We start from the raw sequence: 27,578 nt of genomic DNA on the forward strand, positions 1-27,578 counted from the left end.
TTATCCATCACAAAACACTAAAGGTAACAGCAGAAGAAGACAGACAGGAAGTAAACACTAAAGGGAACAGCAGAAGAAGACAGAGAGGAAGTAAACACTAAAGGGAACAGCAGAAGCAGACAGACAGGAAGTAAACACTAAAGGGAACAGCAGAAGAAGACAGAGAGGAAGTAAACACTAAAGGGAACAGCAGAAGAAGACAGACAGGAAGTAAACACTAAAGGGAACAGCAGAAGAAGACAGAGAGGAAGTAAACACTAAAGGGAACAGCAGAAGAAGACAGAGAGGAAGTAAACACTAAAGGGAACAGCAGAAGCAGACAGAGAGGTTGGCCCAATCCCAAACCACTCCCTCGACCCTACCCCTCCGTGATGGAGTGAACTCCGCCTGTAGCCACACTCGCAGCTCAACGAGGCTCCTCCTGTCAGATGGAGGGAGTACATACAGCAGCCAGCTTTGGGACGGCCTCCCCTCTCTCCGGAAGAAACAGGAAGTGCCGTAACCGTAACAACGGTTTCAAATCAGCATCTCTTAGACAAAAAGTTTAAATGAATAACTCAAATAAAACTCCAAACATCTTTCATTGTGTTTCAAAGCTCTTTTAGTTTTAAACCTGATGTTTAGAAGCTTCTTAGTTTTTGCAACGGTCTGTAAATATACACAACTTTATAGTAAAATGCACACATTTACTTTTTCTAGACTAAACACAGGTTTGATCCTAAGTTAAAAACATATGAGGTCATCATGAGGTTGTTAACATCGCAGTTTATCAGTGGATGTTTCCTGGAACTACTTGTAAACAGCGTGTTTCCTGAGGACACACACAGCGTGACTCCGGTCAGGTAGAGACCGGTCTCCAGTCAGCATCGCTGCAGACTCGCTGTTTGAGGGCTTGAGAGCCCACTCCCCCTCCACACTCGTTGCTTTGGAACAGCCCTCAATATGGCAGACCCTCCGCGTGAACGCGCAAACGGAGGGGTAGGGTGTAGGGGGCGGTTTGGGAATGGGCCGAAGTAAACACTAAAGGTAACAGCAGAAGAAGACAGACATGAAGTAAACACTAAAGGGAACAGCAGAAGAAGACAGAGAGGAAGTAAACACTAAAGGGAACAGCAGAAGAAGACAGACATGAAGTAAACACTAAAGGGAACAGCAGAAGAAGACAGAGAGGAAGTAAATACTAAAGGGAACAGCAGAAGAAGACAGAGAGGAAGTAAACACTAAAGGCAACAGCAGAAGGAGACAGACAGGAAGTAAACACTAAAGGAAACAGCAGAAGAAGAAGGACAGGAAGTAAACACTAAAGGGAACAGCAGAAGAAGACAGAAGTAAACACTAAAGGGAACAGCAGAAGAAGACAGACAGGAAGTCAACACTAAAGGGAACAGCAGAAGGAGACAGGCAGGAAGTAAACACTAAAGGGAACAGCAGAAGAAGACAGAAGTAAACACTAAAGGGAACAGCAGAAGAAGACAGACATGAAGTAAACACTAAAGGGAACAGCAGAAGCAGACAGACAGGAAGTAAACACTAAAGGGAACAGCAGAAGAAGACAGACAGGAAGTAAACACTAAAGGGAACAGCAGAAGAAGACAGAGAGGAAGTAAACACTAAAGGGAACAGCAGAAGGAGACAGACAGGAAGTAAACACTAAAGGGAACAGCAGAAGAAGACAGACAGGAAGTAAACACTAAAGGGAACAGCAGAAGAAGACAGAAGTAAACACTAAAGGGAACAGCAGAAGAAGACAGACAGGAAGTCAACACTAAAGGGAACAGCAGAAGAAGACAGAGAGGAAGTAAACACTAAAGGGAACAGCAGAAGGAGACAGACAGGAAGTAAACACTAAAGGGAACAGCAGAAGAAGACAGACAGGAAGTAAACACTAAAGGGAACAGCAGAAGAAGACAGAAGTAAACACTAAAGGGAACAGCAGAAGAAGACAGACAGGAAGTAAACACTAAAGGGAACAGCAGAAGAAGACAGAGAGGAAGTAAACACTAAAGGGAACAGCAGAAGGAGACAGACAGGAAGTAAACACTAAAGGGAACAGCAGAAGAAGACAGACAGGAAGTAAACACTAAAGGGAACAGCAGAAGAAGACAGAAGTAAACACTAAAGGGAACAGCAGAAGAAGACAGACAGGAAGTCAACACTAAAGGGAACAGCAGAAGGAGACAGACAGGAAGTGAACACTAAAGGGAACAGCAGAAGGAGACAGACAGGAAGTAAACACTAAAGGGAACAGCAGAAGAAGACAGACAGGAAGTAAACACTAAAGGGAACAGCAGAAGAAGACAGAAGTAAACACTAAAGGGAACAGCAGAAGAAGACAGACAGGAAGTCAACACTAAAGGGAACAGCAGAAGGAGACAGGCAGGAAGTAAACACTAAAGGGAACAGCAGAAGCAGACAGACAGGAAGTGAACACTAAAGGGAACAGCAGAAGAAGACAGACAGGAAGTAAAGACTAAAGGGAACAACAGAAGAAGACAGACAGGAAGTAAACACTAAAGGGAACAGCAGAAGAAGACAGAAGTAAACACTAAAGGGAACAGCAGAAGAAGACAGACAGGAAGTAAACACTAAAGGGAACAGCAGAAGGAGACAGGCAGGAAGTAAACACTAAAGGGAACAGCAGAAGCAGACAGACAGGAAGTGAACACTAAAGGGAACAGCAGAAGAAGACAGACAGGAAGTAAACACTAAAGGGAACAACAGAAGAAGACAGACAGGAAGTAAACACTAAAGGGAACAGCAGAAGCAGACATACAGGAAGTAAACACTAAAGGGAACAGCAGAAGAAGACAGACAGGAAGTAAACACTAAAGGGAACAGCAGAAGAAGACAGACAGGAAGTAAACACTAAAGGGAACAGCAGAAAAAGACAAACTGGAAGTAAACACTAAAGGGAACAGCAGAAGCAGACAGAAGTAAACACTAAAGGGAACAGTAGAAGAAGACAGAAGTAAACACTAAAGGGAACAGCAGAAGAAGACAGACAGGAAGTAAACACTAAAGGGAACAGCAGAAGAAGACAGAAGTAAACACTAAAGGGAACAGTAGAAGAAGACAGAAGTAAACACTAAAGGGAACAGCAGAAGAAGAAAGATAGGGAGAAATCTTAGTTGACTTGAGGATACCTTGATTTAAAATATATACTAATTGTTGGACATTTAATGGAGCCTTAAAGCACCTTTTCAAGACTTAATGCTGATTTCTTTCGATTTAAAAACTGTTGGCATGTTGGAAAGAATCCACCTGGATGATTAAGGTCATTTTAAGTTATTAAAAGTATTAAGCAGATACATTGAGGGTGGTCTGCTGGGTAATTTAGTAGCACGCACGGCTGCCTGGCTGCATCAGAGGAACATCCAGCAGTTACACTTCCTCTTCCTCTGACTCCGACCCTTTCACTGGGAGGCAGTTTATCACGAAAATAAAGAGACTGTTATATCAACTGCAGCTCCTGGAGGCTTTTCTCCACAGTGAAGTTACTCTGACCGTACCTCTGCAGAATGTGGCCCTGGCATCTATCACCATCACTTCCCGCAGCTCTGCTTGTCAAACACACCATGATCTGTTTCTAGCTGCTGGGATACAAAAATCCCTGCTGGCATCTTCGCACCTCGGCGTCCAAGCAGAGGTTCAATCGGCCTGAACACACACACACACACAACTCGTCCCAATTGAAAACCAGCTGCCACGCATCACTGATGGGCAGGTCAGCGGCGGCAATGAAGGACAACATCATTAAGCTCGATATCAGCGGCTGCAAAGCAAACAGCCTGTCCACTGTCATCAGGTTGATGCATTGGCACTCGCCGCCAAGAGGACGTTTTAATTGTGTCCCAACACACACACACTGACATGCAAACAAACACACACACACCTCTGAGGACCGCGGTGTGTGTGATGCTGCAGTTGGGTGGTTTGCAGAATGAACCTGTGTATTGTGTGAGGCTTTTGTTAATGCTATTGAACGCTCGGTCACACACAATACATGTTGTCTGCGATCAATTGCGGGGTAACCTTGTGCGGATGAACTTTCCCATGGTGCACTTGGAGAGCTCGGCTGAATGGAAACAATGGGTTTCACACAATGGCAGATGTGAAGTAATCAGAATATTCTGGGTATTAAATCAGGGCTGCAGTTAATGTGAATTTCAATTTGCCATGAATGATTACTGTCATGTTCTGATGTGCCGTTTAGTCTGGGTCGTGTCCAACATGACAAACGATTTCCAAGGATTCCCAGAGTTAAAACCGAAAGATGTTCAGTTTACAGAGTTATAAATCAGAAGAAAAGCTCCACACTGCTGATGCTGGAAACAGATAATGTTTGGTAGTTTTGGTGCGTACTCATACCATCACAAGCAACATTTCACATTTGAAGTCAAAGCAATGATGTTCAAGATCTCAACCAGATACGATTAGTTTGTCCTGATGATGGAGAAGTCTTGGGTTTAAAAAACAAAGGTACTGCACTGCTGGTTTCAAGGACAATATATTATGTACACAAGAAAACTGTGTGCATATAACTTTGATGCAACTGTTGGTCAAAGTTTTTCTGAAAACTGTGATGGATTTTTAAAGGTCCCATGTCATGGCCATTTCCACTGATCATAATTCCATTGTTGAGGTCGACTAGAATAGATTTATACTGTGCATTTTTCCAAACTCACATTGGTTTCGCATACAGCATCTCTGTAAACTACGTGTATTCACTCTCTCCACTAAACGGCTCGTTGCAGCTCTTGCCCGCCCCCCCCCCCCTCCCTGTGAGCCCAGTGTGCTCCGATTGGTCGGGACCAGTCGGGACGTTGTGAATCGCGCTGAGCTCCGTGGAGGTGTGATTTCCTTGTTTAGCGATACACAGCGAAACTCACCCTGAGCACACACAAAGTCACAGCCGAAGTAAAAACAATAAGTGTGGCTTGATATTGAGTAAGAAAAAGGTTGATAAACGCTGTGAGAATGGGTCTGCGGAGAGAATTTCGCCGCGATCCCAACTGTCTGTTATCAGCCTGCAGCCAGGGAGGAGAGATCAGCAGAGCTGCCTGCACTGAGTGTGTGAGGAAGTCCGTGGATTGGTCAATTTGGACCAATCAGCGGGGGCTTAACGTAACGGCTCCACGGATTGGTCCATTTCGTTCCGGGTACGACATGACATCATGATGTACCCGGAAGAATCAAATGGATGATGACGTTTCACCAACGAGGCGTTTTGGGGAGGTATTTTCTGTGTTAGAGTTCTACTCGCTACAGGGTGCACTTTAAGGGTTTTGACTCTGCAGACCGTTTACACGCATAAAAACCTTCATAACACACAAGGGGACGGGTGCTAACCGGAAAACCATGACATGTCACCTTTTAATCATACTTTTGGAAATTATGGAAAAATCAGAAAATGGAATATAGTAATTGGAATAAACATCACTCATGAAAGACCCATCATTTGAATTGGGTCATGGTTCGAGTGCTAACAGTTAACTAAATGGTCATTACCAAATACAAGAAAAACAATGTCATATATTTACATTTGCGGAAACACCAGACTCTTATCTTTGGCTGAGTGAGTAACATTTTCAACATTTTGCTTGTTTACGGATAATTCCTGTTATTTCCCCCCATGATGTTCCCATTTACATATCACACTGAAACACCGGCAGACCTCTGTCCGTCGTACATCAGTCGGTGACAATGATCCATTATTTCACAGCATAAAACAAGAGCCGGGTGTAAATATGAGCATAATACCAGCAGTGTTTGTGAAGATTGCATGGCTTTATGTTAAAATGGTGCCATTATTTTCCGCGGCATTCTTCAAAAAACAAAAGGATAAATATGTCCATTTTCCCAACTTTGGTCTCATTTCATGCTGTTCTCTTGCTTTTCATTTCACGCTCTGCTTCAGCCTATTTATAGATGAGACGGAGGAGGGAGGCATGAGGCCATTACTGACAGGAACTAACCTAGGTGTGTGTGTGTGTGTGTGTGTGTGTGTGTGTGTGTGTGTGTGTGTGTGTGTGTGTGTGTGTGTGTGTGTGTGTGTGTGTGTGTGTGTGTGTGTGTGTGTGTGTGTGTGTGTGTGTGTGTGTGTGTGTGTGTGTGTGTGTGTGTGTGTGTGTGTGTGTGTGTGTGTGTGTGTGTGTGTGTGTGTGTGTGTGCGCGTGTAAGTGTGTGTGTGTGTGTGTGTGTGTGTGTGTGTGTGTGTGTGTGTGTGTGTGTGTGTGTGTGTGTAAGTGCCTATCACGACACCCAAGGACACTGTACAATTCATAAAATACTCTAAAAGGTTAAAGGACGGGTGGGGTATAGGGAGATGTTTGTGCAGTTTCCTTGTTGTCTGAGATTCAAACGTTCACCACGCAACCTAGATTGCCTTTCTCATATACAAATGCTAACAAAAAAACCTGAAACCTCCAATTCATAGCAGACTATCAGCACAGATAGCAAGAGTTAGCATTAGCATAGTGAAAGCGAGAGTTAGCATTAGCATAGGGGAAGCAATGCTAGCCACAGCAAAGTGAATGTTTTGACACCAAGTGTGCAGTTGTTTTTATATAAACGTAACCCTGGAGCTTCCTTTCACTACAGTATGTACCAAAAAAAATCCCACCACATGGTATTGTACGGTATGTTTGGCAGCCATTTACGCCCTCTGCCACTACAAGCGCAAAGCTAACGAACAACATAAACTAATGAAACACACTAACTGCATTTGCCATGCCAGCCACTGCCAGTTACAAGCTAACATGCTAATAAACAACATAAACAAATGAATCAATTCTAACCCTTTTACCATATAAGCTAACAAACACTAACCACAACAAAGGAATCATGCTAACTGCCTTTATGATATTAGCCACTGCTAGTTACCAGCTAACATGCTAACAAACAACGTAAACAAATGAAACAAGCTAACTGCACTTACCATGTCAGCCACTGCCAGGTAAGCTAACAAACACCAACCACAGCAAAGGAATCATGCTAACTGCCCTTATGATATTAGCCACTGCTAGTTACCAGCTAACATGCTAACAAACAACGTAAACAAATTAAACAAGCTAACTGCACTTACCATGTCAGCCACTGCCAGGTAAGCTAACAAACACCAACCACAGCAAAGGAATCATGCTAACTGCCCTTATGATATTAGCCACTGCTAGTTACCAGCTAACATGCTAACAAACAACGTAAACAAATGAAACAAGCTAACTGCACTTACCATGTCAGCCACTGCCAGGTAAGCTAACACACACCAACCACAACAAAGGAATCATGCTAACTGCCCTTATGATATTAGCCACTGCTAGTTACCAGCTAACATGCTAACAAACAACGTAAACAAATGAAACAAGCTAACTGCACTTATGATATTAGCCACTGCTAGTTAACAGCTAACATGCTAACAAACAATGCAAACAAATTAAACAAGCTAACTGCACTTATGATATTAGCCACTGCTAGTTACCAGCTAACATGCTAACAAACAATGCAAACAAATTAAACAAGCTAACTGCACTTATGTCAGCCACTGCCAGTAGCTAACAAGCTAACAACAAAAACAAATGAAGCATGCATTTAGTCCACTTTATCGTGGAGCAATCGTAGGTTTTGTTGCACAACCCATTCTTGACCTGAATCAAACATGTTGATTTGGCAGGGTAATTTCTACAGACGTAAAGTGTGTTATTGCATCTTTGAAGAAACACTCAAAGAAAGCACATCTGAAAGCATCAGTAATCTGTTATCCTACGTAGCTCCATCAAAAGATACAAAATACACATCTGAACAACTTTAAAGCAGATTAAAATGTCTTTCATTAGTTTCATTTATATTCTCTCTGTTTCTTCTTTGCTTTCAGAGTGTTGAACATGTACATTCGCCACGAGGGAGAAACAAAGGAACCTTTATTGGATTCATATATTACAGACTTATAGCCAGGGGGTCTACATGTGGATTCTTTATGAGCATCCCTCCATAGGTGGAGTTTATAGATGTGATTGAAGGGAGTAAGGTACAGTAACTACACCTGGGGAAATATTTTCCTCCATTTTATTGGCATGTATTTCCTGATTGCTTTTTGTATAGATGTATCCTCAGTTCTTGTGATATGTGGTATTGTCTATATGGACCCTGCAAACTACCATTACAGCTGTGATTTATGTCATTATACACTTGGGGATTTCCTGCTGTCTACTATTAGCTTCAGTCAAGGTCTAGTGACTGAAAGGTTTGGCTTTTTTCTATTGAATACTTGACTCTTTCGCCCAACAAATCAAATCAAATCAAGTTTTATTTATATAGCACATTTATAAACGATTTTTGGTCGAGCCAAAGTGCTGTACATATAATAAAAATAGCCTACAGTCGAGATACTTTACAGCTAATACAACAGCCCAGCTTGTTCAGAATATCAGTATGAGAAAAACGACACCCTCTGTCCTTAGACCCTCTGTCCTTAGACCCTCACATCGTACAAGGAAACACTTCCAGAGAAAACCCACAGTTTAAAGGGAACATGGGAGAAACCTCAGGGAGACCAACAGAGGAGGGATCCCTCTCCCAGGACGGACAGACGTGCAATAGATGCCGTGTGCAAATCGAAGAGATAATACATTTCACAGCATATAGACCGAATGTTAGGAAATGCATGCGTCTGTAATAAGAAGATGAATCCACGAGGATGTCAAACTACAATCCTGAGGAAGCTATCAGGGAAGCAGCATGGCGAGACCCAAGGCAGGACCGCAGAGACAGGTTCAGCCACGACCCGAAGTCCACGACTTAATCCAGAACTCAGGATAGAGGATCCAGGACACAGGACTACAGCAAGAGGATCAGCCTCGACTCCGGATCCCGGCGTAGATATAGATACCAAACAAGAAAACAGATGTGGCTGGGTTAATGGGAACAAGAGAATACACAGACACACAGACACAGACAGAGAGGGGGAAGAACAAGCACTGCCTTAGAATAGGTTGAGGGCAAAGGGTAGCAAGTAAGAGAGTAAGAAACATAGGTGGAGAGGCACACTCAGGGAACAAGGTCCCCACTGGAGCCTTAGTTGGAAATTGATGAGAGATAGCGAGGTACGCTGTGTCTACGAATCGTAACACTCCCCGGCCTGTCTAAGCCACTCTCCAAACCGTTTCCCTCTAATAAAACTCAAGAGGTTAGAGAGGAAAAAGGTATTGGGTAAAAGTTATTCTTGATAAGAGAAGCCTAAAAGGCCAGAGAGAAAAAGTGAGTTTTAAGTATTGATTTAAAGACCCCCAGGGTCTGGGCCGACCTCACATGGAGGGGCAACATGTTCCAGAGCCTGGGGCCCGCTGCTGCGAATGATCGGTACCCTCTGGTTTTGAGCCTGGTCTTAGGCACGATCAACAGCAGCTGATCAGCCGACCTTAAGGCTCTGCCTGGGGGGTAGCGATGGAGGAGTTCGGCTACATAGGCCGGAGCCAGCCCATTTAGGGCTTTAAAAACAAATAAAAGGATTTTAAAATCTATTCTGAACCGAACTGGAAGCCAGTGCAATGAGGCCAGAATTGGGGTGATGTGGCCACGCTGTTTATGGCCAGTCAGAAGACGATGGGCCATAGTCGATTCCTTTTGGCCTGAGCAAGGCGTTGTCCACTGATCCTTTTAAATTATGTACATGTTGTTTCTTGTTGTGAAGCCAATCTATCCAAACTTAGTTGGGTTTCGTTGACTCTAGCATTAGGACAGGGCTCCAAACTGAAATGTCTTACAATAAACAATCCCATCCAGCATGGACAAACAACTACCAGCAACAGATTCAGAATAAGTTCCCATAAAATATATCAGAACCTCATTGGTCCATCCACTTCTGGGGTTTTGCCCAGCAGCCTTCACTACGCAAATCTGTTCTTCAATTCAGGACCCATGAGAATGCAAACCTATGGTAATCTAATCATGGGAGTCTTTGGGAACCTGTGGGAACCAATCTTAAAGTAAAATTGCTCTCTGTTTATTCATGTATTTATTTAACAGGGACATTAATGAACATTTCTGTAAATGTGCCAGAGTTAGCCAAGAGGCTATTTTTCATCTGTAGTCCCTGAATGTAACGCAGCAAGCTAGCAGGTAGCTTGACCATGGACACAAAACTTACCTCGCTTTTTCCATCGCAAGACTCTGCGCTAAACCAAGTGGTGAGCAAGAGAAAGTTGCGTCTCATGTGAATGCAGTAGCCTATAAGAATTCAAGGTAAATTATAGACTAGGCCTACAGACTAGTAATTTACTAATGCTGTTTTAGTTGCATTAATTAAAGGCTAACAGATATGTTTGTTAAATTGATCTGTTGTCCATCAAAAATAGGATAAAGGATAAAAGTTGTCTAAATGAAGCCAGAGAGAAAATTAAGCAGCACATCTATTGGAATTGAACTAGTGGCCATAATGACAAACTGGCTATGGTTTATTAAGACTTGTTTCTCTAAAATGTATTGTTATCCTGCAAGTAATCCTAATTGTTTGCGATGTAATGTTATCCATTATCCCTTTGTTAACAGAACTGTAAGGGGACTCTGTAACCCGTTATTTGGTATCATGATAACATAATAATGTAATCCATTTCCCTCCTAGCCTGACTTTTATTCTATACCCTTTTTCTATCCAACATTAGTATGTAGTGTAGGGAGGCCTGTGGCGCAGTGGCCAGTGCGTTGGTGTTCGGATCAGGGGACCACAGGTTCAAACCCCACTGCAGTCAGCATGTCGTTGTGTCCCTGCAAGACACAAATGGCTCCTGTGGGGATTGTCCACAGTGTTGAGTCTTTGGATAAAAGCGTCTAACAAGTAACATGTAATAATAGATATAGCGCCTTTCAAGGGACTCAAGGCCGCTTTACACAAAGACATACAAATTGGGCAAATAATAAGGTAAAGAAATATCATAGGCTTCTGTATATTCACAGTAATATGTCCTGGTAATCAATGCTGATTGTAACCTTTCTTACTTAAAACAATGGTCAGATTTTAGTGGAAATGTTTTGGTCCAATGGCAAAATAAGTGTTCTTATTAGCTATTCCCTGCTAACATGCTAAAGCTAATGGAGACTGATCAGACATCCAAGGCAAGGCAAGGCAAGGCAAGTTATATAGCACTGTTCAACGCAAGGCAATTCAAAGTGCTTTACAAAAAATGAAAGACATTAAGCATTAAAAAAGAAAAGCTAATAAAATAAGCATAAAAAGGAAAAATACATGGATAAAACATTCAGATGTTGTCGATAAGCTTTGAACCGATTGAAGCAGGGTCTATTATACACTTCCTCTGATATCGACTTTCACTCTGGAGTTTTCCCCCTCTTAAATTAAATCTGGCTAATAGCGGTGGGTGGGGGATTTATTTCCGCGCGGTCTAAAAACCACCACACTTACTTCCTATTACACTTACAAATATTGAGCTCTTGCATAATTGAACCTCCCGCCCACGTCTAAAATGCTGCAATCGACTTCATTATTTATTTGAACGGCACTTCAATAATTGATGCCCGTGTGTATGAGAGCCATCAGAAGAGACGGCTGCTCACTTAATTACCAGGGCTGCAAGTTCTCTCGTATTAACTGAGTATTAGCCGGGATTAGACCTCACACACACAGACCTTATTTCTTGCTTTCTAATGAGGAAGGAGTTAGCCGAGCTCGCTCTGATTATTTAAAGGGGGAGCCTCTCAGATATCAAACTGGGATTGGATGGGATGACCAGCACACGCTCAGATCGATACTAGATTAAGCTGTTATGTCCACTTAGAGCTGATATAATAGAAATAATGGATTCCAGCGGGGGTGCGCTCTGATTTGCTCCGATTCAAGCGTGATTTATGGCCGCTGCTACTTTTAAATGGATCGCTTAAAAAATGAGACTTTTCATAATAAATACTTTCCAGAGTGCTGCAGATCAATGGTGCCCGGAGAATGATGAAGACAGATTCTTCTGTGTACGGATGACTCGTCGCCGCCGCCGCAGACTTATGTACTTTAGCATCTCGGCTGCCTGGAAAAAGAAGCTTTATGCAGGGGAAGATGGATTAAGTGGCTTTTTATTTTGAGTGTTACTTAGAGACACAAAAAAGAAGCAGAGAGAGAGAGAGAGGGGGAGAAATAAAAAGGGCTCTTGCTTTGGTTTGACTTTGTTTTGTTCTGATGCAGCAGACTGTACTATTAGAGTTTTATATCTACAGGAGAATGGAAGAAGAAAGGACATTAAATATAGATGTTTTGAAGTCTCCCATCATAAGAACAACATCAGTGAGTTGGTCATAACAAAGACATTAGTATTTAGTTGTGGCATGTTGATGCAAGTCTTAAGTACATGCAATTATTATCTTTAATATACTTTGTACATGACATTGCATTTAGCTGACGCTTTTATCCAAAGCAACTTACAATAAGTGCATTCGACCAGGAAGACACAAACTTGAAGAAAACAGAATCATATAAGTACATCAGGTTTCAAGTGCTACTCAACTGGCTATAGATAAGCCAGTCCTTTGTTAGTATATAAGTGCTTAGTTAGTAATTGTATTGCTCGAAAGAGATGAGTGTTCAGTCTGCGCCGGAAGGTGTGTAGCTTTCTGCTGTCCTGATGTCAATGGGGAGCTCATTCCACCATCTTGGAGCCAGGATAGCAAACCCACGTGTTTTCGCTGATGGGAACTTGGGTCCCCCTCGCAGCGAGGGTGCAGCGAGTCGTTTGGCTTTTCAATCAATCAATCAATGTTTATTTATATAGCCCAATATCACAAATGTTACATTTGTCTCAGTGGACTTCACAGTTTGTACAGAATATCAGTATGACGATACGACACCCTCTGTCCTTAGACCCTCTGTCCTTAGACCTTCTGTCCTTAGACCCTCTGACCTTAGACCCTCTGTCCTTAGACCCTCACATCGTACAAGGAAAAACTTCCGGAGAAAACCCACAGTTTAAAGGGAACATGGGAGAAACCTCAGGGAGAGCAGCAGAGGAGGGATCCCTCTCCCAGGACGGACAGACGTGCAATAGATGCCTTTTGGGGCTTTCCCTCTCCGGTAGTGTGTTATATAGGTTTTTGTGAAAGTATATGGTCTGCAAAGTCTAAAATCCCATGTCAACATGTCACAGAGGCACAAATTCCCCAAAGGAACCTGAAATGTAGCTAAGGGCCTCTTTGCATGCACACACATGGCCTCTACACATTTCCTCAACACATTCTCACTCAAACTGCATTGACGTACTATTTACCCATTACACATATAGCATTATAATCTTGTATTGCATGTTTGAACTTGAATTAATGACATTAAACAAAGCATATTGAATAGACTTTATTTTAATCTGCAACAGTATAAAAGTCGTCGTTGTGGCAACATTTGACGTTTTCAATTATAATTCATTATAAATGAGGCTTTGAGTAATTATATAGGTGAGTGTTGGCTAACAGAGGCGCGTCGGTGCTTTATAAAGTGACATGCTATCATCAGTAACTGAGGACTTTTTGACGCACGACCACAAATGTTATACTCCATTTATACTAACTACAAACGTGTTGGTCAAAACTGATATTTCTGTTAAAACAAGCAACCGAAAAGCACTCCAGAATGATTGAAAAAAGTGCTCACTCGGTTGGTTTTAACACAGTTTAAAACGTTGCTTCATTTAAAAGGCATAATTTCTCCTTAAAGTTAAACGACTGTCTTTCACGTATGAAGCTACAGGAAAAAATCCAGAGGGTAAGAGAGGTTTCCTCAGTCTCGTATGAAAACAAGCTATCCATTTTATTTTGTTAGCAATAGATATTGAATTAGGTAAAGTTTGAATTTAGCTCACTTGGTAGAGCTGGCGGCGTGTATATCGTGGTTTGGTCTTCATATGTTGCTGAAGTTTCACCAACATGTTGAGACCTTACTCTGTGTAAGTCTGCATTCCTTTAAACGCTGCGTAGGAAGTAGTGCTTTGAAAGCTTTGTGACATTAAACACGGGGTAACCAGGCCATATTAAACACAGAAACAGTATTCTGGACTTCAAATGGAACATAAAAAAAACGTGAAAATCGCGGATATTTTACACAAAATAAGTGAATTCATGATTTTACGATAACTCACTTTGAAAGGCAAGAGCTTAGAGGACGTACAATCATGCAGTAAAAGAAAACTCACAATACAGTCATGTGAAATATCATTGACGGATAATATATATTTATAAATGTCCTTCCTTGAAGCCTCTTACATTCAAGCATTTTCCAGGTGATGCGTTCAAGTTCCTGAAGGTAAAACATGTAATTCTGCAACCTTGATGGAAAACGTCACGAGGTGAAGGAAAGGTGTGAAAAAGGACTTAACCTAAATTGCACCTGCTTCAGAAAAATATGTATTTTCTGACTAATGGAGACACTGAGACTGAGTAAATACAATTAGTAAAAGTGTATTACATCTGGATATGAAATATATGAATATATGAAATGAATACTGCATAAAAAAGTGATTCTCCGGTAGTATTTCCAACCGAACGGCAGCACATTTGGACCTGAAGTAGGTGAGATATTCGCCTCGTCTCGCGGGAAATTGGCCCATTTTACCTGCCACTTACTGTGAATACCCACACCTAATAGAAAGAAGTCGCCTACTGTACTGAGAAAAGGTAATGGTTCAGTTAAAGAGAAATGTTAGGGGCCAGTACTCTGTATATCTAAAAAAATATATGAAACACATCTTATGGGGAATGCATCGCGTTAAAGAAGCTGAATGCTCTCAACATGTGTTTCCACCGAGGCTTTTTCATGGTTTAAAAAATCTGCCAAATACTTTAGTACACACACTGATCCGAGGGTGTGTTAAAGCTCAAATGTCATCACATGCATATTTGTATTTGTACAGCCGCACAAGGTCCAGTGTGCCCGCTGTCATCATCGCCTCATGAATAATCCTATTAAACAAATTAAATAGAAAAAGGAAAAATGATTACAGCCCTCCATAATGGTTTGCCAAAATCTCGTTTTGAGACATGGAACCTCACTAGCTATCCGAGAGGACGCCGTTGCGGGCGCACTGATGCGGCAGATTTAATTTATGGCGAGTTATTAGACATTATCAGGCCAGGGGATCCTGCCTCTGAATAGGAAATAACAGCTGTCCCTTTTCCTCTGCAGAGCCAGACTGTGTCCTCTCCTCAGATAGCATCGTATTTTTCTATTCCCCCCCTCTCCCAAGCCACATTGTCATTTAAGGACATTGTATTCTCCTAATTTATTTCCTTTGTCGCTGCAGATGACATGTTCAAGTCTGAAGGATTTGGATGTTACAGCACGCCGGTGGCTTTTCAAATGGTGAGAGGCATCGCTCTCCTGGAGCGCATTTATCTCGGAGTGTTGAATGAACCTTCACAAGTGCAGATTTTTTAGCAACTGCAAATTCACGGTAACAAAAGATTCCTGCCGCCAAAATGAGACGGCGAGCCTCAGAGACCGAATTTTATTGATAACTCGGAGAATAAAGCAATTTTTTTCATATTGCTCCCTGTGCAATGGCCCGTGAGGTACATTTACTCTTGGAGCACTTCTCTGCAATATATAGTCCTGCTCTCCTCATCTCCTGCCTCGCTCTCTGCCATATTTGCTCTCTAAAACCAGTCCTAATGTATCAATTGTTCTGATCTGGCTCTGCTGGAGTGTGAACAAACAAATTGGATTGTGCCCCCGTCCCCCCAAATAGCTTTCCCCTTATCCACCCCCCCCCCCGCCGACAGGGGCTGCTTACTACATATTTCCATGGAACATCTCAATTTCTCTAACACACACACACACACACACACACACACGCAGAGAGACCTTTAAAACCATTTATCAAGGTCAGAACAAATGGCCAGACTGTAGTGGCGTAAGGATAAAAGCACTCAGAGCGGCTGCTGTTAAAGTGCCTTTCCAAAAAGCACAAAATGGCCTCGCTCCTTCAGTCTGCGGGTGGACCAAGCCGTTTCATGACGCTCTGCAGCTTTCATCTGGGTACAATAAATGGCCGTCTTACAGGATAAAAGCCAGCCGTCGGTGGGTTTCTGACTTCTCCTGGTGAAGGGTCTGTTATGGGGTATGGAAGCAGCAGGCCAGAAGATAATGGAGGCAGCGATAAGTAAAGAAAGGCAAGCTTTGATGAATGTATGTGGAGGCGTGTGGCGCAGTGGATAGAGCCTTGGTCTGGGCATCAGATGGTCACAGGTTCAAACCCCACGGCAGTCAGCATGTCGTTGTGTCCCTGAGACACTCTCCTGTGGGGGTTTGCCCACAGTATTGAGTATTGTAAGTCGCTTTGGATAAAAGGAAAACACTAAGGGATACTAAACATATACAAAACATAGGAATAAAATAGGCTGGTAGAGAAACACTGGTACAAAATCAACAAGATAAACAGTATAATCAAGATTCAAGGGCAGGAAGCATCGACGGGAAGACAGAAACTATTCACATTGACAAAACTCAACTGGAGAGGTTGGTAAAAAACACGAGGGCAGAGGATCATGTTTAATCGTCTGTACGTTGCTGTTTTAGTCTGTGTTCTTCTAATTAGTGTCTACAGTGTGCCTATGAGCCGTTTTGAGCGACGTGGGTCAAGCCCCGATCTAGCCCCTCACTGTCTAAGTGAATGGTTGCTGTAAAAACTCAACTGAGCATGCTCTGAGTCTTTTTCTATTCAATGTGTGCGGCAACAAGATAATCACCATGTGCTGACATACCTACCGAACGTCATCTCATAATTCAGAGAGCTGATTGGCTGTAAGTACGTGTGCCGCGAAAATAGTAGTTGTTTGTGAAGCGGAGACGAGAGAGAGCAGCGTATAGCGATTCAAATCAGTAAAAGGGAAATTAAATGAATGAAGTCGACCATCTACTTCAGCTTTGGTAAGTTCATTTTGTGTCATATCTTTTGCTGTGTTTTGCCTACAGGCTATTGCTCTGCTGGACCGATTGATATTGTGACCTCGTGATGAGTGTCTGTGTTTTCCAAACTACGTATAACTACCACATTATAACTGAGTGAATGTAAAATGTAACAAAGACATATCTGACATTTCCACTGGGTGACTAATTTCAATTGATGTTAACACCATCTCACAGCACTTCTAAAATAACATTACTTTCTGAAGCACAATTTAAAATGTATGCTGTTTAAAATCTCAAATTAGATCTATTGTCCATCTCTATTTAGACTATTATTTATTGGAAACTGTCCATTATCAAAGAGTCATTCGAATTCAATTAAATACTTATTTCACTTCAGGGTGTCCATAGGGACTTGGCTTGGCAACTGGAAGGTCACCAGTTCAAGTCCCGGAAAGACCAAGTGCTACCGAGGTGTCCCTGAGCAAGGCAGCGTTCCCTACACTGCTCCCCGGGCCCCGTACATAATGGCAGCACACTGCTCCGAACACTAGGACGGGTCAAATGCAGAGAAACCGTTTCGTTACATAGTACCTGTACTACGTAATGACAATAAGTTGAATCATCATCATCATCTTCATCATCATCTAGTCAGAGAAAATCCGGACGTTCTGATGTAGAATTTCAAAATAAAATACTTTTGAAATCTCATATGGGGATATCGTCCTTCTGTTTGTATCCAACAGTTAAAATGTTCGAATTACATTGAACCAGAATTGTCCCTGTTTTTTCTTTAACAGTGAAGAAAATTGGATATGTCAATGCTTTGACAATATTGACCGCAAAACTCAAAATGTCCCCGGTTTTAATTTTGAAAATCTGGTCACCTTACTCTATCGGAACCATGGATAGCCTTCAGCTATTTGTTTACGTGTTTAAAAAGCACCAGAAGCATCTAAGTTGCTCGTGTCCCACCACATTTGTACATATAAAAACGCCACTGCAAAGGAGCTACAGCACGGTCACATGACTTCACGTCACCACGCTAAGCTAAAGGCGGCTAATGTTGGGCAATAAAGGACCTACAGCACGGTCACATGACTTCACTTTTTCAAATCATTGAAAAAGTTGTTTTTCAACAGTTGAGTAATTTCTTGCATTTAAATAACTGTTTCGATGTGTTCCAGTCAGGCTTTCGTCCAAACCACAGCACTGAGACTGCTCTTGTAAAGGTCTTTAATGACATCCACTTCAGTGTTAGTATTATTAGATCTCAGTGCTGCGTTTGACACTGTTGACCACAGCATATTACTAGACCGACTGGAAAACTGGGTGGGACTTTTGGAAACAGTTCTAAATTGGTTTAAATCCTACTTAAAGGACAGAAACAACTTTGTTTCTATAGGTAAATACACATCTGAGTTGACAAATATGACATGTGGGGTTCCTCAAGGCTCCATCTTGGGACCTCTTCTCTTTAACATCTACTGGCTCAGATAATGAAGAACAACAAAATAAGTTACCATAGCTATGCAGATGACACACAAATGTACGTAACAATTTCACCAGGAGACTATGCTCCAATTCAAACACTGAGTAAGTGCATTGAACAAATCAATGACTGGATGTGTCAGAACTTTCTCCAATTAAACAAAGATAAAACTGAGGTAATGGTTTTTGGAGCCAAGACAGAACGTATAAAAGTTAGCGCTGAGCTTCAGCCTGCAATGTTCAAAACAACAGATAAAGCCAGAAATCTAGGTGTAGTCATGGACTCTGACCTGAGTTTCAACAGTCACATTAAAACAGTTACTAAATCAGCCTACTATCACCTAAAGAATATATCTAGGATTAAAAGACTAATGTCACAGCAGGATTTGGAAAAACTTGTCCATGCCTTTATCTTCAGTAGACTCGACTACTGCAATGGTGTCTTCACAGGTCTCACTAAAAAATCTATTAGAAAGCTGCAGCTGATTCAGAACGCCGCTGCTCGAGTCCTCACTGACACTAAGAAAGTGGATCACATCACTCCTGTTCTGAAGTCTTGACACTGGCTTCCTGTGTGTCAAAGAATAGATTTCAAAATACTGCTGCTGGTTTATAAAGCACTGAATGGTTTAGGCCCAAATTACATTTCTGACTTCCTGCTAAATTATGAACCATCCAGATCTCTCAGGTCTTCAGGGACTGGTCAGCTTTCTGTCCCCAGAGTCAGAACTAAACATGGAGAAGCAGCGTTCAGTTATTATGCTCCAATCTGGAACAAACTCCCAGAAACCTGCAGGTCCACTGCAACTCTGACTACTTTTAAATCCAGCAAGAAGACTTTTCTTTTTGTTGCTGCTTTTAATTGAACTATTCATATCTTAAACTGCACTGTAACTTTTATCCATGTATTTTTCTTTTAATGTTTATTTTATTAGCTTTTCTTTTTTAATGCTTAATGTCTTTCATTTTTTGTAAAGCACTTTGAATTACCTTGCGTTGAAAAGTGCTATATAAATAAACTTGCCTTGCCTTGCCTTGCCTTCACGTCACCACCGCTAAGCTAAAGGCGGCTACTGTTTAGTTGTCTCATTTATACGGTATAGTTAGGCCTTGGTAGGCCAGGCTCACTTTATGCTGCTTTTCCAATACAGTTTAGGAACTGGGGCAGTAACTATAGTAACGCAGTGTAGGTGGAGCCGTGACGTCATCTTCAATGCGAAACACAAAGCCAACATCAGCCGTTGGCTGTTAGCACTCAGAGCTCACAGCTCCTCATATCTGTTCAGAAACTAGACAAAAGTTAAACAAGTACAAACCACAGACCGCCTGTGTCATGGCGAATACAGTCGCTGGTTTATTTTTGTCTGTAGGCCGTTGTTGTGAGTGTGGACGGTAGGAGCATATACTGCGTTAGCTTAGCCAATCTCCATTCAGAAAACACGCATTTTAAAAGGTTTTTCGCCTGCCGTCTGTCTGCAGACTTGTCTAAGCATTAATTCATGGTTTTTACTAACCGGTATCAGTATGTTGTTACTCCGGCATCATTTTGAAACGTGTATTACACTTAAATCACGGTAAAATATGTTCATTTTGTTGTAGTTGCCAGCGATTCTCTCACGAGTTTAGCATACTCAGCCCGACTCAGCCCGACTCAGCCCGGTTGTTGGCCCGGAAAGAACTTCGATTTTGGAGAGCCAGAAAACTGTGAAAAAGTACCTGCTAGCCGGAACTACGCCTCCTGGAAACCCAACCAAAAGAACAGGCCGGGCACGGCACGCTTAAACCGCACTCCGCGCTGTAGTGGAAATGCGCCATTAGACACTTGTTAGCAACCATCGTAGAAGAAAACTTTAAAATCTCAATTACTTTGAGACAAGGGAACAAGAAGTGCTAAAATGCTGACTCATATCTTGGTTTTAGGATTCGTTCCTGCACCAATCACAGAGGGATAGAATCAGGGCGGGACAAACAATCACAAAAGGCGGGAAATCACAAACACAGGAAGTGATCCCGGAAAATACACAAGTAGACGATTTTAACAAAATAAAACACAAGTATATATTCTTTATTTAACGTATAGTATTTGTTAGAAGCTGCAGTCCATGCTCATGTATGTGATTCACTGTCAGAAACACACACAGCATCCTGCCCTCAGTCGAACAAAAGCTCCACTAAATGATTTCCCTCCTGAACAGGAGCTGATGGACGGATACTGCATCTCTGTAAAGAATGGTTCGTGTTTGACCTGCATCCCCACCCCCGCTCGTCTCTCTTCATCGCATTTCTGAGCAGTTTTGCAACCTTCAACCAGGCAGAAATGCTTTTGTACGTCTTCCTTTTATTCTACTTCTTTGCAATTCACAGCCCTACTCAAAAACCCTCTGAATGGCTGCGAGATGTTTTCAGCTATTGAGTGAGTACAATTTGATGTGAAATGTAATCTAATAAAGCCCAATTAAATGGCAATTCTGTGTGATAATCAGGTTAGAGGATCCAGCCACTACTAGAGCTTCTCGACCCTCCGAACCCACAGATGCCTTTTTCTCAGCCTCCCCTTTATTTATGGCATGCGAGATTTAATAGCTCATTGAGCATTTTCCTAATGACTTTATGGTCGTAGGTTCTAGTGTTAAGTCTTCTTCAGTGCAGCACGATGGGGATTTTGTAAATATGAAAGGATAAATAGACAACATGTCCTTATTTTAAGGGTAAATGAAATTGTTAACGTTTCAAATCGCCTCGTTTTTTTGTCCTGACTATGACTAGCATTTCCTATATGGTGATACCTCCTTGCTAGCCTCAGTGTCTTCTTGACGTTAACATTGCGTTTCATTTGAAGGCATTTACAGAAGCTAATCAGAAAAGATCAGTATTTTGGATTTTTATGATGAAAAGGTCTCACACTATTTGATATTTGTTTATTCATGTGTGCATCACCTGTGAGTTAATATACCAATCTTTTATTTAAAACATGTATTCCAGTTTATCATTGTTCTCTTGTACCTTGACCTTGACATTTACTTTTTAAGAGCTTAGCCCATTTGAAACTAGCAATGGTCCGGCTTATTTAAAGTGAAATTATCTGCACTTTTCTTGTTGTTATGAGTGTATCTGTATGGGAGGCGTGTGGTGCGGTGGGTTGTGCGTTGGTGTTCGGATCAGGGGGGTCACAGGTTCAAACCCCGCTGCATGTCGTTGTGTCCCTGAGACTCTTCAACCCAAATTGCTCCTGTGGGGATTGCCCACAAGTCGCTTTGAATAAAAGCGACTAACATGTAATGTATCGTTATGGTTTATTGGACTTGTTGTAAGTCGCGTTGGATAAAAGCATTAACTCAAAGAAATATAATGTTAAACACCTGAACTTTTGAAAGAACATCCATAACATTCATCTGTTTGCAACTTATCAATATCCCAACTTGAATATAAACTATTCTGCACTATTTGTATTATATTATATTTTATATACTTGTACTATGTGATCTGTTGTATTGTGTTGCTCTGTTGGAGGAGCCTGTGACCTAACATTCAGTAGCTATGTACAGATGACAATAAAAGCCTTGAATCTTGAATGCTGTATTTCAGTCGTCATGACGCACATTCCTTACAGAGATCCACATCGTAGAAGCCTTTTAAACTTCATGTCAGTGTTAAACTACTGTCTTGTCCCCAAATCATCAATTATCTTGGTTACATTTGTGCCGTTTTGTCCATAAACGCTGCGCGTGAGGAGGCCTTCAGGCTCCGCGGGCGGCCGCTGAACCAGATGAGGTCTGGACGTGTTGTTGACAAGAGAAACAAATCTGAGTTCATCATCTGCAGAGCACCTGCCACGACACATCCATCACACCACGACCTGGCCAAACGGTAAGCACCATATAATGACTCCCATTGATCCGTTCACTGACTCCTGCTCCCACACACACACTCACACACACATACACACACACACACGTCCATTTTTTAGCTTCCTCCATCCATCGCAGTGTAAAAGCAGCCGAGGAGGCCGTGACACAGCTTTAATCTAATTGCGGACACGTAAAGATTCACATTAAGATGCTCAATGAGGCTTGGCGTAACAATTCCCTTCACAAGCTTCCTGTATCATAAGTTACAGGAAAAGCCCGCTCCTCTGATTAAAGCAATTTATCATCCGGGCCATTATTAAAAGGCATCCTGTGACACGGGGAGTTATCTCGCATCGCTGCGCGGCTCCGAGGCTGCTGGGAGCTTTAACTACAGCGCTGTGTTAAATGAGAGTTTCCAGGTCCAGATACTTTTCATTCTGAGCCACTTCGTACCGCCCTTTCATTACATTTCAGTTGTTCCTCTACATTAATCTGACATCAATCTGATTATTCCCCAGATTCATATTTTACCTTTAACATGAGTTTAGTAAAAACCGTATAACTTCAAAATGTCAACTTTTCATGGAAATTGCCAATTTTGTAAAATGTTTCATTCTTGTTTTAGTCGTCATGTTTAGTCGTCAGCTTTATGTTATATGGTTCATGTTTAGTTTATAGTCCGTGTTTAGATTCATGTCTTGTTGTTCACATGTTAGGGTGCAGTTACTATTGTCTATATCAGGGGTTCTCAAAGTTTTTATAATTGATCCAATTGATAGGCTTACACCATAACGGTGCAGAGCTGATATAAATGGACACCTAGTGGTTAAAGCACATTATTGAATTGTATTATTTTATTATTAGATATTAATGGAGGAGGATGTGCAAAACAGACAAACTACAGTAATAAGGCTTAATTTAAACATTAAAGAATACTTTAGGTTAAGGTTTTCTTTTGAATAAGAAAAAAGCTTTGAGGGTATACAGTAGAAGAAGAATATGGAGGGATGACACCCTCTTTAATGGTCACACATGCAGAGCACACGGCACACAGTGACATTTGTACATACAGGTAAATATTAAGCCTGACAAAGTACTTAACGTCTAATATATTGCTTTCCTGCAATGTTAACTATGTTTAAGCACTTATTTTAACTGATATTATACATATGTATTATACTCTTATAAGATGTATGTAGATAGTATAAGAAATGTGCAGAATATGACAGTTTAATGGTGGAGGTATACACACATATTGATAGATGTCTTGTAATGCGTTGTTGAGGAACCTGTGACCCAAGTTTTTCATTCATTGCATAACTACACCGTAGTTGTGTATGATATGTCAATAAACCTTAGCTTAGAAAATCTTGAAATCTTGAAAGGGATGTGCAAACTAGTCATTATATACAGTCTTTAATTAACTATTAATAGAGAATAACGAGTAATGAATATACTTTATAGGGATCCTAATAATATCTAATAATAAAATAATAAAATTCAATAACGTGCTTCAACCACCAGGTGTCCCTTTCTATCAGCTCTGCACCGTTATGGTGTAAGCCTATCAATTGGATCAAATATAAAAGTCAGCCGAATTAGTGTTGATACTGCAAGGAGACATATTGTGTGAAAAGAAATGTAAGATGTTGTTTAATTGCTGATATATTTATGATCCAGGTCACGTTTTCAGTTTTGGCGGCTGTTTGTCTAGAAGTCTTCTCAGCAGGGCTCTATAAATAGAGAACTACGGCAGATATGTAATACTTAATGCAGCCGAACCGTGTATTACAATGCCGTTATGTGATGACTTTCAAAAAGAAAAGCAAGCACACTCGGAATAAAGTATTATTTTATTTTTAAAAAACGTTTTCAGATTTCACATCACATAAACACCAAATCCCAGCATGCTTTGCGGCTAAACCATCCAATCATCGAGCTGAGGATCTTGCCTACGTCTGTTTCCGGTTTTGTTTATGACCGATGTATTTTGTTATACACACATTCCTTCACATTTACATTTTAATTTGCATTAAAGTATTTTGTGAGGCCTTCTAACATGTTTTTAAATATAACTACGGTTGTAGTTGAAGAGTTTGTAAATTAACATGAACCGAAGCTGTTGCCTGGCAACGCTATCGCACAACGTCACGTCCGTTAATTTCACATCCACACACACGGATTAACATCGATTTAATACATTAATGTAGCCTTTATTTCTGCTCAAAGAGGTGTCGACCAGCTGGGGCAACAAGGTACGCTAGTACCAGTGTCTTGAAGTGGCTTCTCGCAGTTACTGGAAGCCAGTATTTCAGTGCATGTAAATGGTCTGCAAAGGCTAAAATCCCTGTGTTCCCTCCAGAAGGAGTTTCTCTCCCACACACTCCCCCACCTGCCTGAAACGCCTCCATTGGACTCCTTTGTTTACTTACGGAACATAGTGACATCACTATGGAACACTCGCTAGCACTCCAACACATTGTATGTGATAGGCTAAGCTGTTGACCAATCACAACAGAGCTGGCCAGTTTTCGTGTTGGAATATAACTTCCTACATTTTATCAAGTTCTATAAAGTAATAACAAAAAAGTTCAGGTACTTTTACTTGGGGAATTTCCAATGCTAATGTATACTTCACTTACTGGATACTTTCCAGATTTAGATTATAAATACAAAATAAAATCAACGAAAAGTATGAGAAGTTATTATTGCTGTATAGCTACCAAGCAGTATTAAAAGTATTTCAAATAAACTTGACTTTTCTTAAAGGTTGAAGGTATAAACAAGAATACATAGATTTGGGACCGTCCATGATGTTTCCTTTTTTAATGCGTGTACTGACAGTTAGGAATAATATATAAACTAATCAGCCAAACATTTTCCAAACAAAACACTTAAGGTACTTTAAAATCAGGCCCTCGCTTCCAACCACGCATTACAGTATATGTGTCCTTGAAAACCTTTAATGTAAACTCCTTTTAGTTTTAAACAGAGAAAAACAAAACATATTTTACCATAAAATGAATGTTAATTCATTTATGTTGAGTTCGGTAATTGACTGCAGATCTGCACGGCAACAAAACCCTTTTCTCAACCTGAGAATAAGCCTATACAGAAGTCAATATGTAAACATTTTAATGTAGACTTGAAAATGAAAACAACATACTACAAAGCATGATAATCATCCACATAGGTACCTGTTGTTTGTGTGAAAATGTTCATACAAATATTTAGTTTACAAATACTGTATGGGTGTTCTTACACGCCAGTCTACAACATTCAAAAAACCTGAACATTTAAATGCAATGTGAAAAATGGAGCCTGTGTTCCCATTTTTCCAAGCCACATTTAAGTCACAGTTTAAACTAAAGTATAATTATTTGTTCTGATGACGTTATCGCACCCTAATCCTGCACATACTGTATGTGAAGTATTTTTCTTGGATCCCGCCTCGAGAGCGCGTCGGCCTGCCTTAAGAGGACCAATGCTTTAAATCTAAAAGCTGTGACTACAACATGTTTCATCACAACTATCAGATGAGTAAAGACGAGGCAATCTCACTGCTGTTTCCCAAACCAATATTTCACATACACTGACACACAAACACGTGACCCCGCCATTTAACTGCAGTCGACATCAACACTCAGTCATATCTTACATCAGCGTTTTATTCCAACGATGTCATCTTCGCTGTGTGTCACAACAAGTACGAGCAATTACTGCGATCCAGAACAGACGGAGATATGGAGAGCAGCAGTCACTTTCTTTTTCTCTCTGGCAGATCGAAAGCGCGCCATGCGGACGCCTCTCGCTCCAAGTTAAAAATCGGAGATTGGACGAGGAACGAAACGCGCTCTGCCAGCCGACAGACAGACAGACACACACAGCCGGGGTCTGGACGAGCTGTCGAGGAGTTGGTGCTTCTTCATACGGAGCAGGTAGTTAATTTGACCCAGGAGAGAGCAGAGAAATTGATTTTAACTCTGTTAAATTAAGCCTACTGAGGGACTCTGGGGCACCGGTCCCACGGGCTCATTTCATCCCGATGTGGAGATGATGAGGAGCCGCACTGCCAACGGCAACTTTGTCAAGAATCTACTGACACGCCGCTCACTTTCTCACTCTCTAATGGCACACACACACACACACACACACACACACACACACACACACACACACACACACACACACACACACACACACACACACACACACACACACACACACACACACACACACACACACACACACACACACACACACACACACACACACACACACACACACACACACACACACACACGTTAGATATCTCTAACTCCAAGAGACTCGCTGTGAGGAGCAGAAACTGTCCACCTTTTGAAAAATCATTGCAGAGCCCCCGTGAGACGTCACTCGGCGAACAGAGCTGGAAGAAGCGACATTAAATAAAAATTCACTTCAGGAGGAGACAAGTACCAGCAGTATTACTCATTTCTGAATTATAAGCAAGGAAGACAGATGAAAGGTTAAAGATGTAAACTTGGGGAATGAAGGAGAGGATTTAATTTAAAAATGAAAAGTAAAATGAAATCAGAAAGAAAGAAAACTAAATAATATTGATATGTAAATATATAAAAATGCAGTTCTCTACACATCTACACAGTAGCCTATTTCAGGTGCATTTGATACTTGAAGTATATTCAGCTGATAATTCTTCAGTACTTTATGTTAAATGAAAAATGGCCGTTGTGCAGGTCATTTTACTTCAGAGATGTAAAGTAACTAAGTACATTTACTCAATAACTGTACTTAAGTACAATATTGAGGTATTTGTACTTTACTTACATGTGTTGCTATAATTTGTTCTTCTACTCCACTACAGTTCAGAGGTACATGGTGTACTTGTACTCCACTACATGTATCTAATCCCTTTAGTTACTTCACAGATCTGGATGAATGCTGTGAAATATAATCAAGTTGAATCAGATTTTAGTTCCACCTGGAGTGAATCCACCAGCTACCCTGCAGTCTACAAAGTACTTCAGACTAGCTGCACCTTCACCAGCTTTGAGAACACTTTCATGATCAATCATTATAAAACATATCATATATATTATTCTGAAATGGACCGATCTGCACAACGACTACTTTTACTGTCGCTACTTTCACTATATTCTGATGAGAATACTTTTCCACTTTCACTTGAGGAACATTTTGAATGCAGGACTTTTACTGTAACAGAGTATTCCTACACTCTGGTACTTCTACTTTTACTCAAGTACCAGATCTTAGTACTTCTACTTTTACTCCTGAGTACTTCTACTTTTACTCAAGTACAGGATCTGAGTACTTCTACTTTTACTCAAGTACAA

Source organism: Pseudochaenichthys georgianus, chromosome 10 (genome assembly GCF_902827115.2).
Source record: "Pseudochaenichthys georgianus chromosome 10, fPseGeo1.2, whole genome shotgun sequence".
NCBI lineage: Eukaryota > Metazoa > Chordata > Actinopteri > Perciformes > Channichthyidae > Pseudochaenichthys > Pseudochaenichthys georgianus.